At 34.4% G+C, this 25318-nt stretch overlaps 1 protein-coding gene across 1 annotated transcript in view; it reads right to left on the bottom strand.

The window, feature by feature from the left end:
* Positions 1–25318, bottom strand: part of LOC150110581 (uncharacterized) — an 851360-nt gene that overhangs the window by 485100 nt on the left and 340942 nt on the right. The gene's annotated exons all lie outside the window — the stretch shown is intronic.

Raw genomic sequence — 25318 nt, forward strand, 5'->3', positions numbered from 1 at the left:
AAAACAAGCAAACCGGCCAAATGAACAGATAGGATACTGCGGGATAAAAGAGATTAGAGCCTTATCTTGTCGTTTCTGCTGCAGGTACAGATTCATAATAGTCAACTTCTGGATGGAAGTGACTCTTGACAGGACAGTAACATCATAACACATGCCACCATTGTGTTGTATTGCCTCCTCTCCTGTGCATAATGTTGTGTGTGTGTGTGTGTGTGTGTGTGGTGCGCGCGCACACACGCACACAGCATCGCTGCATTTTTTTGCCTATTAAGTTCAGAGAAAATGTTAAACGGTAAGTAACTTAAGATATTATCGAAATTTCAACTACAAAGCAATATATGACTAAAACTTACTTCATTCTCGGTATGAAGTTCATTACTTCATTCTTAACTATGTAGATATCATTACATAATTTTAATAATTCCAAAATATTTTCTCTCTTCCTCCTGAATATATCAAGGGCTATTCCCCAGTAAGGTGTATGTGACCACAGATTAAGATCCAACCTTCATTGTGAACAATTTAGACATTTATATTTTTTATTGCTCATCTCGGCAGTGAGAAGTTACAGTCCTATATATAGTACATATTAGTACCCTGGGTGAGCTAAGTGCTATATAATTCGGAAATCCTGTTCTGAAGACCAAACATGGTTCATTTTCAAAAGTCATTACAGGCCTTTATTAAGCAGGATGGTAATCTTACACTGGGAAAGAAATCATCCCACACCCTAAGGACAAACATCTATGCCACCGTGGTATTCGAATCCGCAACCCATTGGTTGGAGAGTGGGCACTCTATCTACTCGGACCATCACGCAAGCAATTCATAATTTTATAACGATATTCCTTCAACTAAACTTCTTTCGCTCATTATCCTATGCGAATATCTTCAGCATAACTTCAGGGGTGATGATGATCGCCTCTTTATGTTGAATTTTATTTGACATATTTATTACATATGTTTCTGTTTCACTCTCTCTCACAGCAATATTGTCACTTTTGTACACTTAAATACAAAACCTTGCAGTTTCAGACTGGGTTAAGAACAACTTTGTGCTTTGATTAGAATGTTATGCTTTTTCCAATAAATATACCTATTTCATCCTCAGATAACTTCGAGCGATTAAAATAGATAATTAAATACTGAATATGATGTGATATTATTTGAGAGAGTACTTAAAGTTATGGTGTCTATCTGTGGGAGGGAAAGAAGGATAAAACCTACCATTTAAAATGATGCGATTAAATCGTGTTTGAGGAGCGCAGATACAAAACTTGGAAACTACTAGTTTAAAATAACTTAAGTTAGTGGTTTTCCCCACAAAAGCAGCTAATAATCTAGAACTGCTGTTTATTAAATAATGATCTCCAAATAAAAGTATCGAAATAAGACAATTAGTTTTTCATCCGACACTCTATCAAGAAGAAACTCGTAGTTCAGTTCACAGTGTGATTTGATTGAGTAAATGTCATTGTCAGACACCATTTAAATCTGTCAATTTCTTTGAACTGACATAAACGAAGTTGCCTTGTTAAATTACGTGGACACCTTGATGTACCTCATATCTTTCCATAAAAGATGTTGAATGAAATAATCGGAAAACTTAAGGAAAGTAAAAGAACGATAAATAGCATTTGGCTTATTCATGAAACAGTTAATCTGCTTCTTTGTTGATAGAAAAATTAGCTAACTTTAGAAACATCAGGAATTCTAGAGACGTATGGATCGGAATACATTTTGTCTTATATGGAGATTTATTTAATCAGGTTTTGTTAGGTTTTACTTTGTATGCTTCTTTATTATCTTACCTTATAAGAATAGTATATACATTTGTTATTTGGAAAATATTAAGAGAAAAATCTATTTTTCCTATTGATTGGTAGAGATATGTCAATTTCGAAAAAAATAAAATAAAATAAAGGGAGTGCCTGTAAAGATATGGTAACTCGATTGGCTGACCATACGTACCGTTTTGAACGGGACAGTACTGTTTTCGTTTGTTGTTTTCAAAATTACCGGGCGTCCCGTCTTTTTAATAAAAATGTAAATTTTGTCCCGTTTTTAATGTTCTTCTTCTTCCTGACATGGAATTTGGGCCAAGTGGCCTGTTCCGGTCTCATGCCATCTCTTTCTTGGTCTTCCGATTCTTCTTTTCCCACTTATTTGGTATCCGTATAATATTTTTGGTAGTCTGCTGTTGTCCATTCGATTTAAATGTTCTAGCCATTTTTGTTTATACTGTCTTATGTAGTAATTAATTGGTTTTATTTTTAGGGATTGTAAAATTTCTTCATTTGTTTTGTGACCCCACTTGGTATATCCAACTATTTTTCTGAGAAATTTCATTTCTTCTGTTTGAATTAATTCGTTTTTCATCTTTCCTTTTTATGGCCCATGTTTCGCTTCCGTATAGTAGAGTAGGTTTTAACAAGACAATATATAGTCTGATTGTAGTGTGTTTTTGTACTAAGGATGGCTTAACTTAAATATATTATTTATTATGCCATTTACTTTGACAAAGTTTGATATTTTGGTGTATATGATTTTTTCTTCATCGTATGATAAATCAAATCCAAGTATCTGAAAGTATTTATTTGTTGTAATATTTTATTATCTATCACTATTTTACGTAAATCTTGTTGGGTTTTCTCCTTTGAATGCCATTTTCTTAACTTTAGATATTGTCATATTATATTGTTTTGAGATATCATATCATTTTAATGATCTTTGCAAATCATCTTCTGATGTAGCTAATACTATTTGATCATTTGCAAATAGTAGTGTATCTATCTTCATATGTTAGGTATACCAAATGGGTTATACTGTTTCCAGATTGTTATAATTTTATTTATATATATATTGAAAAGCAGAGGTGAGATGGTACATCCTTAGCGTACTCCTCCTGATATATCTTTCCGTTCTGAGGTGTGTTCTAATTTAACTGCTATTTTATTTTCCGTATATATTTCTGGAATGGATTGTAAAAGTTGGTTTGGTATATATAAATCAGTTCATATTTTAAATAATTTTTGTCTACTAATTTTGTCAAAGCCTTTTTCATAATCAATAAAGGCCACGTGTGTTTCTTTTTGAAATTCTCTTCTCTTTTCTATTAATAATTTTAGAGTAAAAATTGGATCTATGCAGGTTTGGCCTTTTCGGAAACCAGTTTGTTCTTCTAGTTATCTAGTAGTTTGTCCTCTACAATCCTGCTTATTCCTGCATATATTTTATATCCTGTATTCGTTGTATTCAAATTGTTCCATCCACCTCTCTATGTTTTTTCCTTACTTCTCGTTTGGCAATTGCACTATTTCTTTTATACTCTATTTCTGCTTCTATTGTTTTGGAATTTAGCCATTTCTGGTAAATGTCCTTTTTTGTTTTTATTATATTTTCTATTTCTTTGTTCCAGTATCGTAGTCCTCTTTTTCTAATCCATTTGCGTTTTATTCCTAAGATTTCTATTGCTGCTTTTGTGAGAATTTGTTTCAAATTTTTCCATTCATCTTCTATGATGACACTTGTTTCATGTATGGTTTCTGTTTTTGAGTTTGTGCATTTTTGATATTGTTGTCTACCTTGGGGATCCTGTAATGAAGAAATTTTGTAGCTTGGTTGGTAAGAATTTTCAATTTTATGTATTTTTAGCCACTTTGGTTTAAATCGAATTTTTGCTGATACCATATAATTATCGGAGTTTAATTCAAAGCATCGATATACTCTTACGTCTAAAATAACTTCGCTGATTTAAAATTTTCCATAACGTAGTCAACTACTGATTTGTATCCTCTGGTTGACCAAGTATATTTTTATATTTCCTTGTGCTTAAACACTGAATGCATCATTCTCATATTATTATAAACGACAAAATCGCGTAGTCTGCGACCATTTTAATTACATCCCGTTTTTAATAAAAACTATAAATATACTATAAAAACTATAAATATTGGTCAATCATAAATTATTATTGGTCAATCATAAATCTATAATCGTATTATAGGTATGCTAACTCGTGGCTTTGTTATTCAATGCTGGTGGTTTAAAGTTTTAAGTATTATTTTTAAAGCTTTAAGTCTATCCTTGATGTCAAAGAGGCGAAACTGCAGTTTTAATGACGATCTCCGGAAAGAATTCAAATTTATTAAACTGGACAAGCTGGGTAACGATGGAACAAAAGTGGTATGCCAAACATTGCAATGTCCGTTCATGGAGGCAGAAGCGATATCAACCAACATCTACGTAGCCAGAAACATAAGGATGCTGAAAAGACTTTGGCTTCAGTTTAAAACATCATCTCATTTATGGTGAGAACGTGATGGTGATAGTGAAAGCGATAAATTTGCAGGAAGTGAAGCTCTTGTTGCTTATCATTTTGTGCGTCATGGACAAAGTTTTCGCGCAAATAACTGCTTGTCGACATTGATAAATAAAATTTATGAACCAAAATTTTCTTCAGCACGTACCAAATCAGAAGCAAGAATTACCAACGTTTTAGTGCCATGCATATTGGGAGAAGTAATAAAGGATTTGAATAAAACAAAAAAAGCATTACAGTATGTTTAGATGTATCAAACAAAAAAGACATCAAACTTCTTCCAGTCGTTTTTGCCATTTGGTGTTCAAGACAAAATTATAAACTTCATTTCCTTATCTGGTGAAGCATCTGACCTACAGTGTGCTATGTTGAAGGAAGTAAGTGCCAAACTTGCCTTACAAAACAAAATTGTTACTTTGTGTGCAGATAACACGAACACCAATTTTGGTGGTTGCAAAAGACTTGGCAAAAATAATGTGTGTCAAAAACTTGAACCTGAACTGAAGAGGCAGATTATCGGTATTGGTTGTAGGCCACACATTATGCACATTTGTCTCCAGTGTGCTGTCGACTATTTACCAATTGATATTGAATGTTTTGCAGAGAAATTACACAAATACTTCAATATATGCACAGTCAGATTGAAGAACTGAAAAACTTTTGTGACGTTTCAGGAAACAATTACGCTAAACCCGTCTTAATGACGGGTTTAGCATAAAGAATGACTGCCTGCTGATTTCCAAAAATTCAATAAATAATGAATATTTCCAAATGTTCATTATTTATTAAAGAACTATTTAGAGACAAATATTTGCATATAAAGTCTACACGCTGTTGTAATAAAAATATCCTATTTATTCTATTACGAGAGCTGAACTGATTCTACGAATTGTTAACTCATCGCTCTGAACATAATCAAATATGAATATGATATTAATTTATAGTGAGTGAACAAGAACTGTAAAGAAAATAAATTACCATGCAACTGTTATACTTCATGATGGGCTACGAAGCAGATTGGAATGAGAATATGCAAGATTTCTGTCATCACGTAATATTACAATAGTGTGGACGTTCGCTTCTTTTCGAGTCATTTTATCACATACAATATGCAGGAATCTAAAGCCATCCAAGACATTCCCACTGCTGAAAGATACGAATGCTGATAAGCATACGTAACACGTCCTGCTTGTATTTTCATAACTGCAATAGCACATTCATTGCTACGGGTTTCAGAAGCTATTTTTGGAAGCAAGTTTATTTTTTTAAAAAGTTTCTGACCGGAACATGAATTCTACAGAACTGAAAGTAGGCCGTTTATTTTATTTTTTGGTCAGTTTTTGAAGTGATAAATATGATCTATCGCGACTGAACAAAATGTGGAAACATTGCTCACTACAGATAACCCTTTATTGCTATACTGATAATTCCTGAATATGCTAAGGTCATTTACAGTCAGGTTACGTAAAAATGGTTCTGAAGGTGTGCCACCAACACATATAGGCATTAGTAACTGCTGCTGAGTTACTCTTTAAACGGATTATACAACTCCGCTTTAAACAACTCCTCTGTTTCATGCAAATGACTCTACATCTATTTCATACATATGACATTAAAGGTGATGAAATTTTCTCAGCGTTAGTTTTCACAGTTATCTCTGTTATCTTCAAACACCTCAATACACCAATCAAAACAAATATCGGAGCCAATCAAAACAGAAAATTTCAACATTTAAATTTAAAAAAGATCAATTAAAAGAAAAGATATGGGAAGACTTCCGAATCGATTAATTTATAATATTAATATGAAGTAATTTATTTTATTTTTAAAGTGAATCTCACCTACGAAAGGCCGTGCAATAAAATAATATTATTTGATAATATATGCTGAAATAAGTAAGCAGTATCGTATGCAGCATTTAATATTTGATTTTTCACAATTTTTCGCTAATTAAAATTAAACAATTTAAAAAATTATTAATACCTTTTATTTTAAAACGAGAATTATTTATATGATAAAATACCTGAAAATATTGACATGCCCTTAGACTCATGTCTACAGCATTCATTAGCATTATGACCACAATGAATAAACGTTTCATTATAACGTGCATGTTAATAAACGTTTCATTATAACCCATAATTTTTAACATTTTTGGTTTAAATGTAAATATGAATACAATTAAGTGATAATTACTGTAAATTAGTCGGCTGTATGAATGCAGTTAATATTTGTAGCGGAAATGAAAGTATGAAAGTTCGAAATTTTACGAAAGGAAACCAGAAACCACAAAATGGACAAATTTTGTAAAACTGCCATGACAATCGACTGGTCATTACTGTTATACTTCGAAAGATTGTAATAAATTATAGAAAGCATCTTGTAATTAGTTACTTTGGAAACAAATGAATAAAACTAGTAATAAGACAATTAATTATTGTTGTAAACCGCAAAGCTCAGTGTTACTAACTCAAGGCAGCAATGTGCAATTCGAGTTACAATGACGTGTATGAAACAGCTTACAGAAGACAATCGGAATCATATGAAATCATAAAATTTCCTCCTTCCAAATAAAAACGCCTTTGTTCTATAATAAAAAGAATGACAAACGCATTAGGAGCATTTTATAAGAATTTTTGAACTGAAGGTAAATTAACTAGTCTTGTGCAGAAGCGAGGCTCCCACCCCTCCGAAAAATGAAAATTTTACAAATCGATAGAATTTACAACTGAAAAAATACATTCGCCTCATGGTCAGGCTACCTATTCATAATCCTATGTAGTCAATTCCATATTAAGTAAATTAAAAAAAAAGCAATTAAAACACTAACATAAAAATTAACATATTCATTTCCTTCAAGTTAAAATTCATTTCGGAATCAATACGCATTGAAAATTCTTTGTGATTAGTTTTTGTCTTCTTTATATCTTTATAATTAAATGTAGTTTAATAATTTAGTTTAGTAGAAGATTTCTATATTTCACATATGACGTTAATCAAATTTTATTATACTGCTCGTTAGGATAAAGTATAACGCTTATAAAACGTTGCTTACAAATTGTTACCAAGCCCAAATCTAAATAAAATTCATAAAAATTCAGATACTCAAAGTGGATATAGTACAAGAGAAGTGCTACTTACTTTCTGATATGGACTGTCTGTATGATTACATGTGGACTAGAATTGCAATGGGAAGAACCGAATGGGCATGATAAGGTATGCATATGAAGGGTAGCTCAGTCATTCTGGAATAATCAGCAAACTTGAATTATTTTAATGAATAAAAAAGTAATTAATAATCTTTCAACCAGTAACAAGCCACACACAAAAAGACGTACTAGACAATGGAATATTGGAGACAATGGATTTCTCAATATGTAATTGGCAATGGAAAAGTATAAGTCTTGGGAATTTTCAGAAAAGAGCACATCGTTATTTTTTGAATTGATTCAGAGAAATAAAGAGAGCCTAGAGTGACATGGCTAACAATGTAACGAACTGAAAGGAGCAGAAGGGTGCTTTATGAGCTTCAGTCTAAACGGAAGTACCGGAAATGACTTTCTAAGCATTCTGCCGACTTTGCTAATTATAGAAAATTCATCATGCAAGTTGGAGAGTGGACGTAGTTGATGCAGACTCTTGTACTTCAGATCAGCTCTGTACGAAACCAGAAGAAGAGTTACGAGAGCTTATAAAATGCGGAACTAAGTGAATGCATAGAGCTATAATGCTGGTAAAGAGTTCGTGTTTCACTTTCACTTCATGTCAAAATTTAGGCGATTGATCTATCAAATTTAGAAGTGCTACTGAAATGCTTTAAAAAGTTTTCAGTTGTACCTTTTACTAGATTAATAAGCTACACAAATGAACGAATGGAATCATCTGACCTCAGCATAGCCTGTGATAAATTACAGGAATGTTAAAGATGGTGATTTCACAAGGATCGGCTCTATTCGGTTGAATAGAAGTACCAAGTATGGTCTATATCAATGTTTCTTAAACTCTGTTCCTCTGTAAGGATAGCTAAGAGAATACAAACATTTATAACTTAAATGTTGTTTCTGAAAATAACAATAACCCATCAGTGAATTGGAAAATACTAATTTTTTATTAAACTGACTTATTTCTATAACAGTTATGTTGCTTTATTATTTGTGATATGTATCGTATTCTGTTTAGACTAATTGATATTTTGCAGGTGAAGGTTGATTGAGATCATTTCATTCCGATATTTGTATGAAAATTTTCATGTGAGTTCAGCGAAAAAGAAATACTTTTATGTAGGATTCCGCAGAGTCTCAAAACGTTTTAAACACATTGGTATCTTTATAGTTAGTGAGTATTGAACTGGATATTTGTTCGGCACTGCTACCTAATTACTTCAACAGATCAAATGTTGGTCTTTAATTTGATCGAGAAAGATATCAAACTTTATTTATGATTAATGTGTTCACACTGCCAAAGAAAAAACGAAATGCAGAAGGTAGAGAAGAAGAAGCGAAAACTCAGTATTTATGTGTCTTTACCTGTATACATGGGAGGATTATGTGTGAGATGGAGTTTTTTGCCGTGAGAAGATAATGTGAAAGATAATTTTGGAAATTAATTCAATACAGAATATTTAATGGGAGTAAATATGAAAATAAGTTTTAAATTTGTTAGGATGGGGAAGAATTGTAAAATTAACGAAAGGCAATTTAGTAAATTGCAGATAAAGACTTCTTCATTAAGGAGTTAAAAGTATTACGGAAAAACTCTACGGAATAAGTTCATACCGATATGATTATAGGTGATAAATTTAATGAAATATATATGGAAATAGTCATGAGAGAGAATAATAATAGTGGTGTGCATTTAGTATAAAATCCTAATCGTGTTTCGAGTTTCCACATCAAGAAAACATTAAAGTCCCAAGATTAAGGAAATTATGCTCAATCATCCTTTGCAAGTTTCAAGGAGCGTGAACAGAGTTCTTAACATGCATTGGTGTTATTTAGAGAAATTTCCGCTTTTAATTACACTCTCTAAACTTCTTTGAAATTCGTAAAAATTATGCTGCCCAATGTAACGGGTGCATCCTATAATAACGAGTCCTGCTTAACAAATGTTTCTCTATGTCTAGCTGTGTAATAATATTAAATAAATGAAAACAGTATTTTCCAGTTGTAACGATAACTCTAATATACCCACGTCTTGTAGCAAAATGCTCAAACACTTATAAATCGCAGATAAAACGACTTTTATTTATTCATTCGTTGCAAAAATTTGTCGAGTCCTTCCACTAATTTCTGCCTCATCGTACCATTTTCAATGCAAAATTTGCAGAAATTATACCGAAATGTCCGGTTATTTTATTGTTCTAATTCCACACTGCTCTGGATGGAAGTCAATAAAAATTGGCAATTACGATAGGTACAAGCAGTTGCCCAAGTCGCGTTCAATTTCAGATTCATTCATATAATTTTATTGGAAAAAATATTCTAACTGTTATTAATAATTCCACTAGATGCAATTAAATGATGTTTGGTATTTAGGATCTTCTCTATTAAAGTCTGTCGAACCGTTAAAATTTTGGTTTAGTCGCACCATTTTTGTATCAACTGAAAACAGATGAAAAAAACATGTGTAGAGTACATATTATTCAAATATGTTGACGGGTTATCAGAGTCAGTGTCAAAATGTTTAAGAACACTGGTCTATATTAGTTGCAGAGAGTGTTAGGCTGGTGAGCTCTTCGACACTATGACTTAATTACACAAGCCGATCCACTGTAGCTCACTCAGCATAGACGAAACCCTTTATCGAAAAGACTTGGGTTCGATTCCCGTCCATGGCTTGAGGAACCTTTATCTAGTCTCTTTCTAAGAAAAGTGAGTTAGCCGGTCTCATACGGAGATAGGGATTATTTTTCACCCGGAAACTCCGGCTTTTCGTCCCCAGAACAAGAAACTGGCCCCGTGAACACACACGGATCTATAGTCATAAATACTTAAACCTCCGTGAGGGGGGGCTCAACTCGCCCCAATAGGGACGGGTGAGAAAAGGGAGGAAACTTTATACGATTAAATAAATAAATTACACATACCCTTAGAATTAGAAACGTTATTTAAGAGAGTGGTTTCCATATATGCATCCGATTGTGAATACCGATCCTCTTCCATTCCCTACAACAGGGTTTCCCAAACTGTGTTCCGCGGAAAGTGAATAAGTGTTCCGTGAAAAATTATCAAAATTAATATGAGCCTTAAATGGTTTTAAATGTTGCGACAAGTTCAAACATGTCTGATGATCAGCGCTCCCAACTGTGCGTGCGGGTTGTGCTATATGGGTCGGGAAGAGCTTACATTAAATTCGGTAAATCGCTGCACACAGGAAGTTTTGCTTATCCGTACAAGCATTTTCAGAGCATAAGCATGTCTTAGGACCATAGTTACACCTTTTAGACAAGAAATGGTGGTTATTTTTCCACTGATTAAACACCCGGGTTATCTCACATTTTGAGAAACCAGTCAGCTCTGCGGTTTTCAAAATGATGGCTCCAGTCAGACAGGCAGCTACAAAAGTCTTTTATCGAACTCCGAAAGATCCTTTGTTTTTTTCCCATTGGGAAGCAACACTTCTGACTATTACTCACCATCAGCATTCTTAAATAGTTGCCTAGAAGTATTTTGCATATACGCTGCTTAAGTGACGTTTACGTTCATCTGCATAAAGGTTTCTAATTCTGTGGTCAGTATGTGTACCTCAGCCGATTACTTATTGATCGTAATTCTGGTCAGAATTTCTGACCAGAATTACCATCAGAAGGAGAAGAGAAAATCAGTATTTCTACGTACAAGTATGATAACATTTGACAAGGTTATTGAATTTTTACAACAGTTTTACCAATCTGTAGAGTGCTTTTAATAACGTAACTTATATAAACTTATTTAAGTTAAGGGATATTACCCTCAGCTTTCACATTATGGGGAAATATCAAGAATAGTGATCGGAGCTTGCTCTACCCTTACCATGAGTTGCCTCAGCGTTGCATTCCCTAAAGGGTCAGTTGTAACACTATCCAGGTATTTGCTTACGCTTGGACTCGCCGAACTTTATATATATTTACTATATTGGGCATGAAACTCTCTGAGTTTCTTATTCGGCTAAGAAACTATATGGGATGTAACATCCCTTAACTTAAACAAGTTTATATGTCGCCGAATTAATAATTATATGAAAAGCCTTTGGCTTTTCATATAATTATTAATTTATATACTTTATATAACTTATATATCTGGAAATGTTGACAATTAAAACTTTATTTGTGATCAATATAATTATTCTTTTATGTAGAAACATTTATAAGAAGAGTTCACCCAATGCCAATGTGGTGGAATACATTTGATACTGTGCAATAGTTTCAGTGATTAACATAGTTCGGCTAGAGGAAAGATTTATATATTTTTAAAATTTTTATGTGAATCCTACACATAGAAAGTGTAAACCTATAGTATATTGCTACTGTGAATGGACAAAGGATGATTAGGTAATCTAGAAGCCCTGCTCCAGATAACAAACATGGAAACTTTTAATGCCGCCTCAGGGATTTTAGCTGACAGGGTATAAAATTCATCTATTTCCTAAAGGTATTCACAAATATTGATGCTCAAGGTGAAAATAAAACCCATAGCCTGTTGAGGAGTGGAAGAGCTGTCCACCCGGTCAATTAGACAGCTCTCTGGACTATACTGTTAACTGTATATGTTCTGTGTTCAGTTTGAGTATGAGACTTTTGTATGAGATGGAAGATCAATCGCCATTGTAATGCAAGATCTAATAAAAAAAAATATCTCTACAGTGCATATGTCTATAAAGAAGCGTTAGATTTAATTGTTTTAGTAACTAATAATATCACTACACAAGGAGGCAAATGGTTGTTTTCGCTAATGACAAATCATACAGTGATGGAAAGGTTTTCCCTTCAGAAAACGCAAGACGATTATTATCCCGCAAAAAAAAAAAACAGGCAAACCGGACAAATAAACACAGGTTATTAATATACGCAATACATGCTAACATCAGAGACGTAATTGCTTTAGCCGAAATTTTAAATTAACAGCAGTAAATATAATGACAAGGCATAAATGGTGTCTGCCGATTCGGAGTAATCATTGGTCGCGAATCGCAAGACATTTGATCGATCAAGTGCACATAAATTGATGTATTGAACTGCTTTGGATCCATTCGTACTCATGACCCAATCAAAGAGTAAGATGTCAGGATTATATACGAATTGTACTAGTATTGTATTCGACTAGATATCTGGATTATATCCAACATGTGCTAATGCACGATAGAGTAACACACACACACACACACACACACACACACACACACACACACACACACACACACACACACACACACACACACACACACACACACACACACACACACACACACACACACACACACACACACACACACACACACACACACACACACACACACACACACACACACACACACACACACAATATTATATATATATATATATAATTAATTATAATAATTATATATATACTGATGTCAGATGATTCTAGGTGAAGTCTTTTCTTTGCCGAGATATACTTTTTTTGTTTTTTTAACCTTTCACAGTATAAACGCCTAACATAGATTTTTCTTTTAAACTATACTCTCCCATCTTTTATTTTGCTGTTCAGTCCTCTGATTAATAATATCATGAATACTGAATAGTTACTGATGAATTTCAACGGCATTTTCTCTCATGATTTGATCATAACTCAGTAACCATCCATTCCGAATGGACGGAAATCAGTTGAATGTGCCATTATTAAAAAACTGCACTAACAAAAAAATATTTATTCTGTAGATAGAAAGATTGAAAATTCTGAGAGTGAAAATGAGGACACAAAGTACAACGATAAGTATTTTATAAGGCAATCGGCACTGATTTTTAGTCTTCCCTTGTATGAACGCAACAGTATTTCAATCTGGTTGTGATGAAGTCTGGAATCTATCCTCCCCTCCTCTTCTCCATGGAAATGAGTGATTCCCTTCAAGAATATACCAAATATATTTAGAACCTGAACCTCCTCCACTTTCAGTGTATCAATGAAATAGTACCCCACGCTGGCGGCTAGATAGTACACGGACCTGTGAATAACGAATCGGAAAGAATTACCGATCAGATGGGATATAATCGCGCTACTACATATTCTGCCAGGTCATGCCTGAAGGGAGAGGAAGTATGAGTAGTACGTGGAAGGCACTGCCAAGATCTCGTTATGAAAAGGAGACTGGTTGCTTTCTGTATGAGCGCCATCACTGAGTCCTCCTCTCATTTTATTTCCTCATTCCTCATACTCTTCTCTTCTAATATATTACCCAATCAAAATGAAACATACAATAAACAATGTTGTCACTGCGGCCAAAATAAACCACCCTATAGTTTTCATGTGGAATATGTCCCAACAGGTGTTGGGACATATTCCACATGAAGACTGTCGAAGAATTATTTTGATACATTTGACTTTGTGCTAGTTTCGTGTGCATTACAGCATACTTCTCAAGGAGAGAGAAATAAAAGAAAAAAGAAAAACTAACCTGATATTATATTGACTTTCTTAAGCATTATTAAAATGATCGACAAAGACACTCCTCTTCCAGCTCCTGCATAGATGACCAAGACAAATCGCGTCCTGTCATATCATAAACAGGGTATCATATGCCTCTTATTGGTTTTCGATAAAAAATGACATCAGAAGAATATTACACTTAGGAAATAAAAACTCTTCGCGCCGCGACTGCATCCTTGTAATTGTTTTAGAGCACGAATGTTGTACTCTAGAACTAACACCTGTTCTGAATCGTTTCTACAATCTTTTCTAGCCAGCTGGCACTTATCACATTTTGGGAAAGTAAGCAATTCAACCGATTCCAAAAAAGGAAGATGAGATATTACCCACTATTGAGTTATGAAGAAAACCTTACAAATCATGCCAGGACAAACAAAGACTGCAACATTTCTTGGAGACACTAAGGGAGATGATGAAAAATGTTCTACTGATGACAATGACCTTCCAACGAATATAAATATATTTAAACATGAATTTCGTCTGAGAAACAGATTTATGATTGGAAGATGGAATGTTAGAGCATTATATTCACGTGGTCAATTCAAGATTCTGCAACAAGAATGTGCACGCCATGAATGGTTCATCATTGGACTATGTGAAAGAAGATGGCCAGAATAATGGAGAATTAACAACAGAAAAGAGAAATCTCTTTCTTTAGTCAGGTACTCCAGAAGGAGGACAAGAAAGAGTTGCTTTCTTTATCCAAAAAAAAAAAAAGTTAAGTACTGTGTCACAGACTTTAAACCCCTGACTAGTAAGTAGATTTGCAGTAGTAAAACTACAGGATAAACCACTAAATCTATCTATTATACAAGTATATATACCAAAAACCTCATATGATGATCAGGAAGTGGATCACGTTTATCACCAAATCAATACCTGATCCGTGAAACACCTAAGGAAAAAAATTCTAATAATATAAGGGAGATTAGATTGCAAAAATAGAATTAGATATAGGAAGGAATTTTCTCCCGTTTTGGATTAGGAGAAACAAATGACAAACAAAAGGGCAATGAAACTGACAGAATTTGCTTTATAGAATTATTATTATTATTATTATTATTATTATTATTATTATTATTATTATTATTATTATTATTATTACGGGCGACTCCAGGGAGTCCTTAGACTCATCGAGGGAGGCCCTAAACATCATGTCCACACAACTATACGACATTCTCACAGTATCTATCATACCTTGCCTTGAACTCACTCACAGTCATAACACCCACAACAGACTCTGGCAGCTTATTCCACTCATTTACCACTCTAAAAGCAAAGAACCCAGCTCTAACACCCGTGCTAACCACACTCTTGCCCAGCTTCCATAGGTGTCCCCTAGTCCTCTCACCACCAGTCCTGTTCTGAAAAATATCCTCTGAATTAATCCTATAGAAACCCTTTAGCAATTTGAATTGTCTCAATCATATCTCCCCCTTTCCGCCTATCAACTAATTTCTGCAACCTACAAATCTTCAACCTGTTCTCATATGGTTAATTCCATAGACCTGCTATCATCTTAGTCACTCGCCTCTGGATCCTCTCCACCCCCTCCCCATCAAGAAGGAACCTAGGTGACCAAATCTGGGCACAGTAGTCGAGATGAGATCTTATCAAGGTTCGGTACAGAGGTACAATAACTTGCTTGTCTCTGCTCGTCAAGGTATTTTTCAACAACCAAGTGAGTTGATGAGCTGATTTAGCTACTTTTGCAATGTGCCCCCTAAACTTCATCTCCCTATCCACCACACTCCCAAGTCCTTAGTCTCATCAATCTCCTGGAGTACAGTTCCATTCCACCAATGTGGTATACTGCTGCTAATCTTTTCACCCCAAAATGCATAACCTTACATTTTGTCACATTAAATTGACATCCATTCTCCTTAGCCCAGAACTCCAATCTATCCAAGTCGTTCTGCAAGATTTTGACATCTTCTGAATTCACTATCGTGCCCTACCCATCTTTGCATCATCAGCGAACAAATGAACTGTTCCTCTTAGATCCTTTCCTATATCGTTAATGAACAAAATTAAACAGCAGTGGTCCAAGAACAGAACCCTGCGGCACACCACTAGTCACAGGCTGTCTTTTGGACTCTACTTCTGAATAAACTACTCTTTGATATCTCTCCATCAACCACCCACCTATCCATCTCACTAACCATATATCCATTCCCATATGTTGTAGTTTTTACGGATTAGAATTCCATGTGGTATTCTGTCAAACGCCTTTTCCAGGTCCAGCAGTATCACTGTAAACCCATTACCATTATTCAGTTCAGCCGTCACCTTGTCACCCTTCACAAAGCCATGCTGTCCCCTTTACAGTATCTCATTTTCATCAATCCATTTCTGTATTTTTCCCTTGACTACTTTCTCCAAGACCTTGACAACGACTCCTGATATGCTAATCGGTCCGTAATTTGCAACTGTAATCTTGGATCCTCCTTTATGCAGTGAAACTATTTTCCCCTCTTTCCACACCTTCGGGACTAAACCAGGCCCAAGACTCAGATTAAACAACATGTTCAAGGGCACTGATAATTCCTTAGCCGCTTCACGCAAGACCCGTGCCGGTATACCATCCAATCCCACAGATGTATTCACATTAAGGTTCTGTAGTAGACTATTCACCTCCACATTATCTAACCATAACTAACACACTTTTCTCACATAAAATGTCACGAAAATCCTGATCTTCCCAGATTGAAAAACATGGAATCTAATTGATTATATTCTTATAAAAACTAAATATAAAACCTTATAAACTCAGCACTCAGGCCGTACTAGGTTTTTTACTGGCTGACATCATTGGAAATGACCATAATTTAGTAATAGCAACATTTATGTTGAAATTTGGATTTAGTCTCACGAGAAACATTCACATTTCAACATGAATGTTTCTCGTGAGAAACATTCATGTTTTGCTATGAGTTTAACACAACTCAAATCAAATACCACAAAGGAATTATTTAAAACAGATCATGCTTCTGCTCTTTCTGAAATCCATACTGACTCTTTTGATCCACTAAATTTGCCAGAAGGTGTGGAACATTTAGATCTGACCAAAAGACTTGGGAACATTATCCTTATTCCAAAAAAAAAAAAAAAAGGAAACAGCAAAAAGTGTAATAATTTGAGGATAGTTAGCCTCATAAGACACCCAAGCAAAATATTTTGGACATTTTACTCTCAAGTATTGCGTATTGAAGCAAAAATGGAATCAATTTTTCCGACTTCTAGGTTGGATTTTAAAAGAACAGGCGTACAATGGATTATATATTTACGCTCCATATCATTAGAGAAAAATATGTAGAACATAAAAAAGTACCATAATTTTATTTACCTACAGAAAGCCTTTGATTCTGTTGGGCAAGATGCCCTTTGGAAAAATAATAATACAACAAAATAATACGACTGATTGAATCCCTGTACTCATCTTCTGAAATGATATGGCGGAAATCAAGAGGAATTATAGCGCTCCCAATAGTGGTACAAATTATCACCAATGTTATTTAACTGCTTCGAGGAAGCAGTTAAATAACATTGTAAATGAAGTCCTGGAGAACTGCGATATTGGAATAACGGTAGGAGGAAACGAAATAAACATCTAAACTTTGCTGATAATATTAATTTTCTAGCGGAAAGCAAATCAGAGAAAATCTGAAAAATCATACTTGAGGATACACCCATAGAAGAAGTTAATCAGTTTAAATACTTTAGGAAATATCTTTAATAAAGATGGCAGATTAAGGCAGGATATTAGTACAAAAATTACAAAAGCAACAATAGCACTCTAAAAACTAAAACCATTATGGACAAATAGGAAGCATACAATTATCAACACATTAGGCATTACTATTTAATTCAGTACTTCTACACGGAAGTGAAAATTTTACCCTCCTAAAAGAAGATGAAAAGAGATTTTTGGCATTTGAAATAGGATGCTATAACGACTCCTAAAGATAACATACACTGATCACATGAAAAACTTTCAAGTAAGACAAAGAATCGGTTCTTTCGCCGGTCCAAGAGATATCATTATAACTAAGATTCGAAGGAAACAACTCATGTTGCTTGGCCATATCAGTAGATTAAATGGTCTACCAAGCAAGTTCTTGAAGGACTTATTACAAAAACTCGAAAAAGAGGCAGATCTAGAATAAAGTGAATAGACAATATAAAAAGGCGAACCAGTGCTTCACTTACAGAGCTGAAAGCCAGGTATTAATCTAGGGCTAATTAGAAGATTTATGTAAGACACATTTCCTAATATCTACTGTACAGTCCTTACCTAGAAGAATCCTTACCCTTCAGCAATTCAAAAATCACCATACTGTATCAGATTTCATTCCTTGGACTGACAATTACCGGCAGCCTTTCCAGACAAACACATCACATCAATAGCTTCCTTAATCTATAATAAACCTAGGCATTATTTTTAGCTAATGATGTTACTTTTACTAATCTGCTAACTCTGTACAAATTCCAAATCCATCTATATTAATACTGTTCTCATTTGGGATGGTACGCCTAAAACCTCCCTAAAATTCTCCATGCTGCCCAGAGGAGAGCGATTCGACTGATAGATGATCCCTCTCTTGACTCACTTCATCTACTATCTCACAGACGGAATGATAGTTCTGTGTCGTTTCTAAAGATACTTACATGGTGACTACTCCACTGAACCGGCCATCGTTATTCTGCCACTTTCCGTTCGGCCTGTTAATACAAAAGCAGCATTTTCCGACATCTCTTTTCAGCACAATTACAAGCACACTGAACCTACTTCTTCTCTCCCTGTTATCTTCATCTCTTTCTCTCTCTCTTCTGAACCAGCTGTCCTCCTGAAGTTTTCACAAACAACCGCCAATCCTTCGAGAAACATGTCAATAAAATTCTTCTTCCTCAATTCTCACACCCTACACACTGTGCTAATGTACTATAGATTCTTCTACCTCTTGTATAGTGGATATATATATATATATATATATATATATATATATATATATATATATATATATATATATATATATATATATATATATATATATATATACTGTATATATATATATATATATATATATATATATATATATATATATATACAAGTTTCGGCATATAGCAGCCTTCGTCAGGTATTTATAAAGGAAAAGAATACTAATAAACATTGAATTATTTAACAAACAGGAAATTACAGGTACAAATTGCCTCACATAATCGATACATAAAAACGTTGTATTTTTTCAAGTTGTTCCAACTGGTGTGCCATTGTTTGTTGCAATTGTGCGTGCAGGTTCACGTGAACGCCAATATTGAATAACTGCAGCATGGCTATCTGGGATGTTATAACTTAAATTGTTGTTTAAGTGGACCGGGTTCAGTAGGATTTCCCTTGATTCTACGATTTTCCTTTCAAACTCATCATCACAGCGAAAGATATTTTCTGATCTATTCCAGCAGACAGAGTGGCTTCGTTGGTCATCATTAGGATTATTTGAAAAAAGGACATGACTGGATATTTATAAAGATATTCGTCATCATTAGGATTATTTGAAAAAAGGACATGACTGGATAACGCAGTTGCATGAGATCTTTTGTAAGAGATGTCTCTCTTATGCTCTTCTATTCGTTGTTCAATAGATTTGTTAGTTTGACCAAAGTATGGGATATTGCAATCGCACCACAATATTGGTGTTCACGTGAACCTGCACGCACAATTGCAACAAACAATGGCACGCCAGTTGGAACAACTTGAAAAAATACAACGTTTTTATGTATCGATTATGTGAGGCAATTTGTACCTGTAATTTCCAGTTTGTTAAATAATTCAATGTTTATTAGTATTCTTTTCCTTTATATATATATATATATATATATAATGAAGCATCTATTTTATTTTGTTCTATACGATAATTTGCTATCTTTGCTACAAACGTTTCCTTGTCACATTTGTGAAAATCCCATTAGCTTTGAAGTAAAGAATGCAGATAACACTCATTTTGGTACCTTTAAACAATGAAATAATTTTTAATTCAGACAAATGTAGACTTATGAACAGTTGGCAATCTAATGACTTTAAGACAAGAGTCACCGATTAGCCTATTTCGTAGTGCATATTAGGAAAAAGGAAACTGGTTACGGTACAGGTCTCTTGGTGTGCGATAATTAATAAAATTCCAGATCACTATTATCTCATTTTATTAATTAATATTGAATAATTGCATACAACATTTAAACGTTTAAATTACGATATTTTACAACGTAAGCATTAATTAATGAATTAATGAGAAACTAGTACGTCTATCCTGCAATATTTATTTTATTTTATTTTTAATTTTTTTCAAAACTTGAAGAGATACGTAAGAAACGTAAAAAAGAGAAATAATCAAATAATCTTTAACCTACCCTCTCAGGGTAATAATGCACTGTAAGTTTACAACCTTTCTTGTGCGGGAATCACATAAATAAAATAAAGAGTGTACCATAGTCTATTATCTCAGTTAAGTGTAACGTCCGGCAAACACAGTAGATGTTGAATTTTTCACCTCCACCCAAGGTTATAGAATGTATAATCCTAGCAGAATGCGTTTTTATGATGAAAAACAAAAGCTTTACGTGATTACGTTGACTTTCAGCTTTGATAAGATAAGATAGTTTAGTTTTGATTGGACCGAAATAGTTTGAAACAAATCCCCTCCTGAAAATCTTTATTTTTGTTATAAAAATACACCAAAACCTTTGTAGAACTGAAGATTGGGACTCATCTATTGTATATCCGATTTTCAGCAACTAAGCCTCTATTGACAATTGAAATTGATACCGAGCATTCCCTTCTCATCTCCAGTAATGAATCCATTCAAAAACGGCGCTCGAAGTTCACGATAATGCAGTGAAGCACAAATATTTACCAGATCTTTGACAGTGTCTAGTAACAACCTATGGAAAGCATAATTCTCGTCTGTTGCAAGTGGCAATGAATGGCGAAATGACTCGAACCACGCTAATGGGCAAGTTCTTGAACATTTGCAGCAGGGCAGTCTTCAAGTATAGTGCAGCAGGTCATTATCGAACTGAACAGATAAGCCCCAAACGCGCTTCATCGACTCATTTGTATTCTAGATGAATTCCTAGAAACACCGCTAGCATTCCTTTGCAGTCAAAACTGACTTACTGAAAACAGTCTTGAATGTTGTTTCTTGTAAGAACTCTAGTTATTCGCTTCTCGAATTCACACAGCATAATATGCGCGACGTGATTTTAATGTATGTCCATCTTCGAAAAAAAATATATATTTGTTAAACTTTCTGAGTAAAAGAACATTCTATACTCATTAGTATAGTAATATTAGATGTACGCGAATGCGTGCATAAAAAATATAATGTTCGGAGATACTTTAAAATCAGTATGAACTTAAAAAAAAACAGAATGACCTTATATAATGTTAACTGATATCCTTTCCTTTTCTCTGGTTTGTCTTAGTATTGGTGTATTTATTGCTGAATCGAAGCTGATAATAGTAAAAATGTTTTAACAATATTTATCAGAACTAATATGTTCTAAGTATTTTAGTAAAAAGTGTGAAAGAATAAAAAGTTATTTGGCCAAGTAGTTTCCAACAAATGCTTATTCGGGGTGTAAAATCAATAAAATATAGCTAGATTCCAACTAAATAAGTGAATCATTAGGCATTCGCATATTAAGCTTGAGAAAAAAGAGTGTCTTCTTAACTTTTTGTTTTCGGAAGAGCTTTCATACCTTCGCGACCACTGAAAAAGAAGCACCGATTCAAAAATAATCTCAGAACTGTTTGTGTCTCTCAGACTTTCAACTACAACTGTGTGGGTTTTCCCTTCAAAAATATAAACGCCATTGAAGTAAATATGAATTGATTTAAAATTATAATAATGATGGCTGTCCACAGATCTTCGACTTTATTATGATTGAATAAGAAACAAACAAACAAACTATTTAGTTAGTTAGTTTGTTCAAACATAAAATATTATGTTTGAAGTATAATTAAATAAACTTATTTTCACAATAACTAAACAACAAAAGACATTTAAAGTCCCCACTTATTTCACTTTTCAGAAAAAGAAGAAAATGTCAAAGTGCTACCCATTGAAGGACTCTGGATTTATAAGTGAATACACTTATCCGGAATTCTTAGTACATTTGTGTAAACTTGAAGTAAGGTTATGAAATTTCAAAATGTATGTCTGTCTGATAGGAGAACGAATATTTGAATAGTAGCGAATTCTTAATTTTTTTAAAAAAAAATTTCAATTGGCCAACCACTTCTACTCTGTAGTTTACTCTACAAGGGCTGAAAAGTTCTGATAAACACCAAGAACAAAATGATATTAAAGCAACTGATACTGATATAACCACAATACAGTATATATCTTAAAACTCTTTAATCTACATGTTTCATCAAATTGTAATAATTTGTTTTTTTCTTTTAGGATATGTAAGAAGACATGTCAGAGGTTTTGAAGAAATTCAAAGACACAGAGGTGCGGGCAGTCATCAAGTTTTCGTGCTGCAAGAATGGTCCACAACTGAGATTCATCTAATTCTGTGTGATACTTTAGGGGTAATGTATTCCAGCATATCCAACAATTGCCAGATGGGTGGCTAAGTTTAAAACTGAGCGTTCTGAGACAACAGATGCCCCCAGGTCAGGAAGCCCTTCCACAGCGATCACAAGTGAACACATTGACGCAGCGCCACGATCCGTGATGATAGACGAATACCAGCAAAACATTGTAAATACTATGTGGATATCCATGGAATGAGTTGGGGTCATTATTTATTCACCAGAATCTGGACTGCAAACTCTCAGCGAAGTGGGTCCCCAAATGTTTGAATACCGAACAAAAGAGAGAACGTGTGCTGTCATGTCAAGAGATTTTGGGTCATTTTGAGAAAGCAGGTCCAAATTTGTTGGCTCGTATTTTAACTGTTGATGAAACATGGCTTCATCACTATGACTCAGAGACCAAACAACAGTCAATGGAGTGCAGACACAAAGGTTTTCTCCACTGCCAAAGAAGGTCCGAACTCAAAAGTCAGCAGGCATGATTCTTGCCATTGTCTTTTTGGGATGTGGATGGTGTAATCCTTACCAAGGACCTAAAAAAAGGTGAAAATGTTAGAGCAGCAGCAGCAGTTTATTCAGCTCTGAAGGAAATGAAGAAGGTACGGAAAGAAAAACGCCGCGGGAAACTGAGCAGAGGCGTGTTGCTTTTCCAGGACAACGCACCTGCTCACACGGCTCATGAAACCCAACCAACAATACATAATTTGGGCTTTCAATGTCTGCCTCACCCACCCACTCTATTCACCAGACCTGGCCCCATCGACTCTTTCGTATTCTCAAATTTAAAGACACACTTGAAAAGAACAAAATTTACCATGGATCATGAAGCATATTTGCAGGTGAGGACTGCAATAAGGGAAAGACTTTTTCTCAGAGGATTGCAAATGATGCAGCAGCGTGGTAATAAGTGGTAATAATAAAACACATAACACTTCTTGGGGAATATGTAGGATAATGTGTAAGTTACGTGGTTCTATCCCAATTCTTTCATGGTGATCATCACAGCTTTTCAGCACACCTTCATACAATCTGTTCACGCAGTAAAAACACTGGCATCAGACAAAGGCATTCTTATAATACATGCTGTATGTCTAGTTTTTAGCATTTAACGAAAAGCTATTCAAGATGATGGCATCTATAATTAACCAATGGCGAGACAATTGTATATTTATACTTGTCTAATAAAATAAAAATAAACATAATTGTCAAACACTGAGGTTTAACATAAGGAAGTGTGTAAGTGATTTACGCTGCAGTTTTCTTAGTCGTAAGAAATCCATGAAGCGGATTTTTCTAACGACTAAGATCTTCCAATGTGTACATTCATTGGGAGATTATAGTCTAATAGAATTAATAGTTTATTATTTTATTTCCTTCCAGACCTCTTTATTACTTGTTAGGTCTCTACATATCGGTTCTTACATTTCGATTGTAAAGTATTTCCATAACTCACCTACATTTTGGACTTCCACTATCTGGGTACTCTTCGTGACTTTTTTGTTTCAAACATCTGCTTTAGATCTTTCATTCTCCGGTCTGTTGAAGTCAGAATACCATATTAGATACGATCTGTTTGCACATCTTTTAACAACAGTAATGTCAACGTCATTCTGTTATTTCGATAAAAAGCCAATAGGTAATTCTGTTATCTTCATTTTTAATATGGCTATATCCATAGTGCCATCTGTTCACTCTTGAATTTCACTGAAGATTCTCAAATACGCCTCCAGTTTTTATTTCTAACCTAACGTTTTGATCCACTGACTCAACATCCGAGATATTTCATCTTTTGAGAAATCAATCTGCTCTGCTGTTTTCAAAATTATAGCTCCAGTCAGACAGGCACCAATAATAAGCTCTTTATCCAACTCCGAAAGATCCCTCGTTTTTCTCATTGTGATCAACACTATTGAACGATTATTGACCAGCAGTATTCTTATATAGTTGGCAAGAACACGTAGTGACGCTATGACCAAGTATTTTGCATATATATACGCTGCCTAAGTGACGTTTACGTATATCTGCATAAAGGTTCTAATTCAGTGGCCGGCATAAGTAGTTGGCCGTTTGGTTAACTTTACCTGCTTTCCTCCAACCAATGGACTGTGAGTTCAAATCTCTCTGTAGGCATAAATGTTTGCAGTTGTCTTTAGGTCGGAGATGAATTCATCGCTTTGTGTGAAACTACCAACCCGCTTACTTGAGACCTGAAGTGGCTTGAAAAAAAGTATGACACTTGCAATGACAATCTTGTGGCGTGATGTCAAAGTTTCAGGATTATGTAAAAATGAATTAAAAATAAGTTAAAAAAGTATAAATCTGAGCCCATCCACTGTACTAATGTTCTTTAGGTCTATAACTGTTTTGGGTGAGAACTACATAAAATGGCATTTCAATAATTCTTGTTCTTCTAGAGAAGCTCGTAGCTCAGTTGTAACAATGATGTTATTTGGACGGAAAAGCTTGGGTTCGACTAATGTCAATGTATAAGGGCTTTTCAACCACGGAATCATAAACACTTGTGGAATGGCGTGAAACGACATGTGAGGAATCATTTCTGGAGGTACGAGCAGTGCCGCTAGCAGGACTCAAGAGATAACTTCCTTTCCATAATTTCTGATACGCTATGGTAGTTGGTCGCTTGAACTCTGCCAGAGATACCAGGAAGTTGAAAACCAGACTGAATGTATAATATTAACCAAAGATGAGCCTATACCTTATGAAAAGTGCATAATATTTTGATTGTTTGTGTGT

Source organism: Typopeltis vanoorti, chromosome 1, assembly GCF_054136105.1.
Source record: "Typopeltis vanoorti isolate ZY-2024b chromosome 1, IOZ_Tvanoo_1.0, whole genome shotgun sequence".
NCBI lineage: Eukaryota > Metazoa > Arthropoda > Arachnida > Uropygi > Thelyphonidae > Typopeltis > Typopeltis vanoorti.